Source organism: Acomys minous (genome assembly GCF_964271855.1).
Source record: "Acomys minous genome assembly, chromosome: 13".
NCBI lineage: Eukaryota > Metazoa > Chordata > Mammalia > Rodentia > Muridae > Acomys > Acomys minous.
In genome coordinates this window covers 88,732,068-88,738,383 of record NC_140495.1, presented here as the reverse complement: position 1 = coordinate 88,738,383, position 6,316 = coordinate 88,732,068, and the positions used below count along the sequence as shown (strand labels likewise).

Sequence of the window (6,316 nt, the reverse complement as noted above, 5' to 3'; positions counted from 1 at the left end):
GCTAGTCCTGTAGGATTGTGTAGTATACTTGTAATGTGCTTTACATTATAATAAGCAAAGAATTGCTTTATCTTACTGGATACATAGGCAGGGGTCATTATCAGTCTTAATTTGTGCAGGTATCCCCATAATAGTTGTTACTTCCAATAAATGTGTAATTACAGAATCAGCCTTTTCAGTTGCCCATTGAAACCCTGAATATGTATCAATGCTATGGTGTGCAAACTTTAGTTTTCCAAATTCTGCAAAATGAAACAAATCCATCCACCAGATTTCTTTTCTTTCTTTCTTTCTTTCTTTTTCTTTTTTCTTTTTTTCTTTTTTCTTTTTTTACACTTAGGGTTACTTCCAGCAGGTAATAGAGTTTGGTTATACAAAGAAGCAGTAGGGCATTTTCTTTTAATGCCCTTGGCTTATTGTCAAGTGATAGAATTTTTTCTTTGATCTTTAACTGTTAACATGGTGTTTTCATGAAATCTTAAGGCTTCTAACACATTTACTGTTAATAATTGGTCAATTTCTTCATTTCCTGGTAAGCCTATATGAGACGGATTATGTGTGGTGTATAATGGATAGTTTCTACTTATGATTGCCTGTTGCAGTTGCATAAATAACAAGGTTAATTCTGAATTATCAGGAATAATTCAGCAGTTTCTATATGCAAACAACTCTTTCTTTATGTTGAGAGTTAGTAATTATATTAAGAGATTCAGGAAAATCTAATGATACCATAACAATTACATACAACTCTGACTTTGGAGCTGAAGTATGTGGGCTTTGAAATACTTGCTTATTTTGTCTGACTTATAGCCATTCCCAACTTATTTGTATCAGTATAGAATGTAGATGCTTCAGGAATTGGCCTTCCCTTTACAATGCATGGAAGATTCCGGTTAGTTCTTTTTATAAACTGAAGATGCTTGCTTTTAGGATATTTGTTGTTAATTTCTCCCAAGTAGTTTGCACAGGCTCTTTGCCAATCTTCATTGACTACCCGTAATGACACAACCTCCACATTAGTAAAAGGCACTACAATTTCAGCTGGGTCTGTTCCTGACAACTGACATAGTCTTATTCTACATTGTATGATTAAATCAGAAGCTTTTTTTTTTTTAAGGCGCTCTGGCAAAGTTTTGTTAAGGGAAAACTTTGCTGGTTTACTTTTCACCAGTCTATCCTGGCATGCTTCTAATAATATCAGAATCACCTGGGCCATTGATACCTAATGTGCATATTCTAGTATTTTCTGCATGCTGTGCCCAATTCAATATCATTGCCACTGTAGCGATGGACACCAGTTTTAGCCAACATGGCATAGTATTCAATTTCAGATGGCCACAAAGCTGGGCAGTTGTTGGCGAGGATAACCAATTTTGCTTCGCCTTGTCTGGTCATCTTCAGAGCCTGTTTGTGTCCCAGGACATACTTTCCACTTGTCATAACAAACTGGAAGCCTAGAGTTGATGCATTCCAGAGACTTTTTCATCCTCTTTGCGGCCACCATCTTCCTGCTGTAGGTGACAGGCAATTCTCAGCCAAGATCAGCCACCAAGATGGCCGGGGAGTGAGAAAGATTAAATCAGAGCTTTTTCTATGTACATCTTCCCTCTACATAGTGAACTCAGTAGGAGAATGAATTGAAGGCAAAATAACCAAAATGCACAAGTTTGGGGTCTATTCGATCCACATAGACACACTGCAGTCTCTGTCCTAACAGAGCTAATTCTCTCTGCTTCTGCTGTTAACCATCTTTTACTGTTCAAGTTTGAATCTCCTTATAACATTTGAAACAAATTACTTATCTCTTGAGTGGTTAATACAATGGTACGCCATAGCCAATTAATATCTCCCGTTAATTTTTGAAAATTGTTAAGTGTTTGCATCTGATCTCTTCTGATCTGTACCTTTTGTGGTTGAATTTTCTGATGACTTATTTAATAAGCCAAATAGTTAATAGACTCTCCTCTCTGTGTTTTTTCAGGAGTAATCTGTAATCTCCAGCATGTCAGGATTCTTTGTGCTTCCTTAAACATTTTCTCTAAAGTATTTGCATCAGCATCACCCAACAATGTCAGTCCACGTAATGATAAATACTTAGATTGAGGAAATTTCCTAAGAAATATTTCTAGTGATTATTGCACAAGATATTAACATAAAACTGGACCATTTAACATTCCCTGTGGAAGATCTTTTCTATGATATCTCTTTGTTGGACAGCAATTGTTACAAGTAGGTACTGAGAAAGCAAACCTTTCCCTAGCATGCTCATGCAAAGGGATGGTTAAAAAACAAAACAAAACAAAACAAAACAAAAAGAAAGTGATCTTTTAAATCAATTACTATCATAGGCCATGTCTTAGGTGATGAAGAAGGTAAAGGAAGTTCAGGCTGTAGTGGGCAGAGGGGAAAGGGCGCGTCATTATTGTTAGACTGCTTCATGCTGATTAGGGGCATTGAGTTTGACCTTCAAGATATTCAATTTCTTCTTCTCATCCCTTTACACACACGACCACTTGACAACAACAACAACAAATGGCAACAACAGCAACCAGCAACAGCAGGAGGAGGAGCAGCAGCAGTGGCAGTCCCTCTCAGGGCTCTGACATTTATGTATCTTCTCAAGAGGTATTCCAGAATTCCAAGCATTATACACTTGTAAAAACTATCTGAGCCTGGCAAAACCATGGCCCCTGCTAGATCACAAAGCAAATCATCATCAGCTGCTGTGGACAATCTGAAGCAACCCCATAGCCCACATGTGAGTTTAAAAACAAAAACATATTCCCACACCATTTGTATGTTTTTAATGAAACCAAAAATTCTCGCTATATACCCTCTTATTTCATTTCCCCTCTTCTGCTTCTGCTAGAAGCTGCTGAGGGCGCTGGATGGCCTCTGGGGCTCCCACTCTTGTCCTATGTGGGGCTCTTCCCCGTTGCTGGGTAGACGCAGCTAGGGCTACTGAAAGCAGCATAGACGCAGCTAGGGCTACTGAAAGCAGCATAGCGGCAGGGGAGGTGACTTCCCTGGATTCTCCAGCCCCATTCAGATGTCCGCTGCACCCAGAAGGCTAGATCACACAAGACTGAGTGGTTTCCAGAGAAACCAGAGAATTGGCAAATTCATAGACATGCTTTGCCCAACTTGTGTTTAGTATGTGCCTGCATTTGTGCACGCATGTACAGGTGTTTGTGTGAGCTCTTATGCAGGCATTAGCCAGAGGTCAACCTTAGGAACACTTCTGAGACAGGGTCTCTCACCGGGACCCAGGGATCACCATTTTGGTGCTAAAATGGCTGGACAGTGAGCCTCAGAGATCCTCCTATCGCCATTTCCAGAGCACTGGAATTCCAAGCATGGGCTGCCGTGCAGAGGGGTCTTTTGTTTTAAAATGTGTCTTGGGGATCAAACCCCCCCCATACTTACTTGCATGTACCTCTCCTGGGAGCCAACCTGCCTCCAGTCCCCTGCTAGTGCAAGCTCTGTCAGGAGATGACTGTGAAGGTCCTGGCCCAGGCAAGTTACAGCAGAGCTGAGGGATCCACAGCAAGGGCTGCTGCTCCTGCTAGGGGAGAGCTGCTCCATCCTGGCTCACCCTCCCTTCCAGAAACTGTGATTGAGGCGTGTGGTTCCCTTGGAAACAGTGCTCCTTGTCTCCTGGGGTCAGAATCACTTAATCTGTAGTTACTGCAATTTTGATGCTAGTGGGGGGGAGAGAGACCCCCCAAATACCCTTCACATCCGTACACTCCCCGCCACGCCACACTCAGCATCATTGCCTGATGCGAGCAGATCACCCCTCCTCATTCTCACACTCAGCTTTCCTGAGTGTGTGCACGTGCGCACTCGTGCATGCACGCGAAGTCGCGCGTGCGCGCACGCACACACACACACACACACACACACACACACACACACACGAGCACGTGCAGGCTTTCTCCAGAGCTCAGACAGCTGTTAATGACCCTGTTTTCTAGCCACCAACTGAAAAGGAACAATCACATCCCCGCCAATTACCTCCTCTCAGTGCCCGAGGTTTCCCAAGAACCAGAACCAGCACACCCTCGCCTTTCAAAGGCTACATTACAATCAGATTAGGAGTGGGAAGGAGGGAACTGGTGGCCAGGCAATCCATTTCCTTTGCTCTCCTCCTTTTAAAAAACTTCGATTTGTACAGGGAAAATAAAGGGTATGCTGGAGCGTGACTTTGGACAGGATGACGGTTTAAATGCTCAGCGTTGTCGTCTGTCAGTGTCCCACACCGTTCCTGAGCTGGACACCCTCGAGGGGCTGCTGTCTGTCTGATTCCTAGTGTGATTCCCTCACCCCCTTGGGGTCCAGTGGGCTGGTGATGAATAAAGGGCGCCAGGTTTCAAGAAAGTGGAGATGGCGAAAGCCACACAGCTCTGCTCTAGTTCTGGCCAGGGAAACAGCTGGCAGAGAGGAGGAAAAGGGCAGGATGGGAGATGACACAGCCACCGCCAGGAAGCAGATGTTGAAGTGGACCCACAGTTTGAGTCTATGACAAGAAACTAAGGAAAAACACTTCACCAAAACAGTGAATCACAAATAAAGGCAACAAAGGGGCTTCTGGCCACACTTGGAGCCTAGAGTCCCTGGAAGACTTCACTGTAGCAGAGATTAGGAGGGACAGAGAAAGGTGGAGCCCTCAAGTCCTGTCCGGGGTCCTTGTCCATGTGTTAGTCTGAAGGACGCTGAGGAAGTCCTCAAATGGTGAGGGCAGTGATAGACGTGGGAACAGGTCTTTTTAAAAAACAACGAAACAAATGTGTGTCCTCCTAGGGAAACCAAGACTGCAGTGCACGCAGCATTACTCTGGTCACAGATTTGCCTGCCTGACTATGCCACACCTTTCCACAATCAGTGTGTTAGAAGTGCCATCAGGAAGCTACTGCATTCTTTTTGTGTGTGTCAGGGGAGTGAGTGTGTATGTGTATGAACAGGTACAACTGAAAGCCAGAGGACATCCCCAGTTGCTGTTCTTCAGCCACTATCCAAATTCCTTTTTGAAAATGGGTCTCTCACTGGCCTGGGACTCGCCAAGTAGGTTAGGCTGGCTGGCCAGTGAGCCCCAGGGATATGCCTGTCTCCACCTCTCTTGGGGAGCGGGGAGGTTAGAAACACAGGCCACCACCACACCTGGCTTTTCTTGGATGAGTTCTGGGGCAATTGGACTCAGGTCCTTCTGCTTGCAAGGCAAACACTTTACTGACTGAGTGATCCCCTACCAGCCCTTACTTGGGTCTTTCTAATGGTCGACTAGTTTCATTTTCTAGCTATGTGGCCAGCCAGCTAGTAACAAAGCCTTAATCTGCTCCTCAATCTTGCAAGGAATGTCCCAGGACATTTCTTTCTTTCTTTCTTTCTTTCTTTCTTTCTTTCTTTCTTTCTTTCTTTCTTTCTTTCTCTCTCTCTGTCTCTCTCTCTCTCTGTCTCTCTCTCTCTCTCTCTCCCCCTTTTTTAAACTATGTGGTCAAATCCCTAAAGGCAAATGCATATTCATTTCAACTTTTGATGTATGTTATTAAATATTCTCTCAAATATATTGTAGCAATTTACACATTTAACAGCCACGTAGGCAAGCTTGTTCCATATCTTTGTCAGCATTAGGTTTCATCACTTTAATTTTTGCTAATCGCATGATCTACCGATTTAATCTCATTATTGTTTTGCATTAATCATGAGAGATGAAGCACGTTTTCTGTGCTTGTTGGCCGCCTGTATTTCCTGTCTTTAAAAGCCACCCATTCATTTTCTATACTCATCTCTCTTGGTTTGTATGCCTTTTTTTTTTTCCTACTGGTTTGCAAGACTTGTTTGTATAAATGGACAAAATGAGTCTCCTGGCATATTTGTGACAGACACTTTTGTAATTGGCTGTCTCACTTTAGAAAGATATTTTTCTAATAGACATGTTTAAAATTGTACAGGGAACCAAGAACAATTTTAAAAAATGTTTTCTGGACAGCTAGCTAGTTTAAACGACTTTGTCTTCCAACATGAATGAGTTATCTTGGAAACTTCTGAAAGAACCATGGCTTTCATTGGAGGGGGAGGAGGATGTTCATGCAGGCTTCTGTTTTCCTAAGAAAAAGATGGATTACAGTGATGCCACACTACTAAGTTAATGCTAGTGCCAAGCAGAGCTGTAGAAGCAATCACACATCCCACAAGAGCTGCAGGGAAGTCATGGTAAGCCTGCTCTGGCCTGCTCCCATTTTGCTAGGCTCACAAGTCCCTGGACTTCCAGGTCAGCCAGTCTCATAATGAGGGGCTTAGGGTTGATTTCTAGAAT

General features: G+C 43.3%; 1 pseudogene across 1 annotated transcript; it reads right to left on the bottom strand.

The window, feature by feature from the left end:
• Window positions 1-1,157: 1,157 nt before the first annotated feature.
• On the bottom strand, window positions 1,158-1,504 carry LOC311581292 (large ribosomal subunit protein eL30-like; annotated as a pseudogene). Its single transcript has one exon. The product of its transcript is annotated as a large ribosomal subunit protein eL30-like (transcript).
• Between the last annotated feature and the right edge of the window lie 4,812 nt (window positions 1,505-6,316).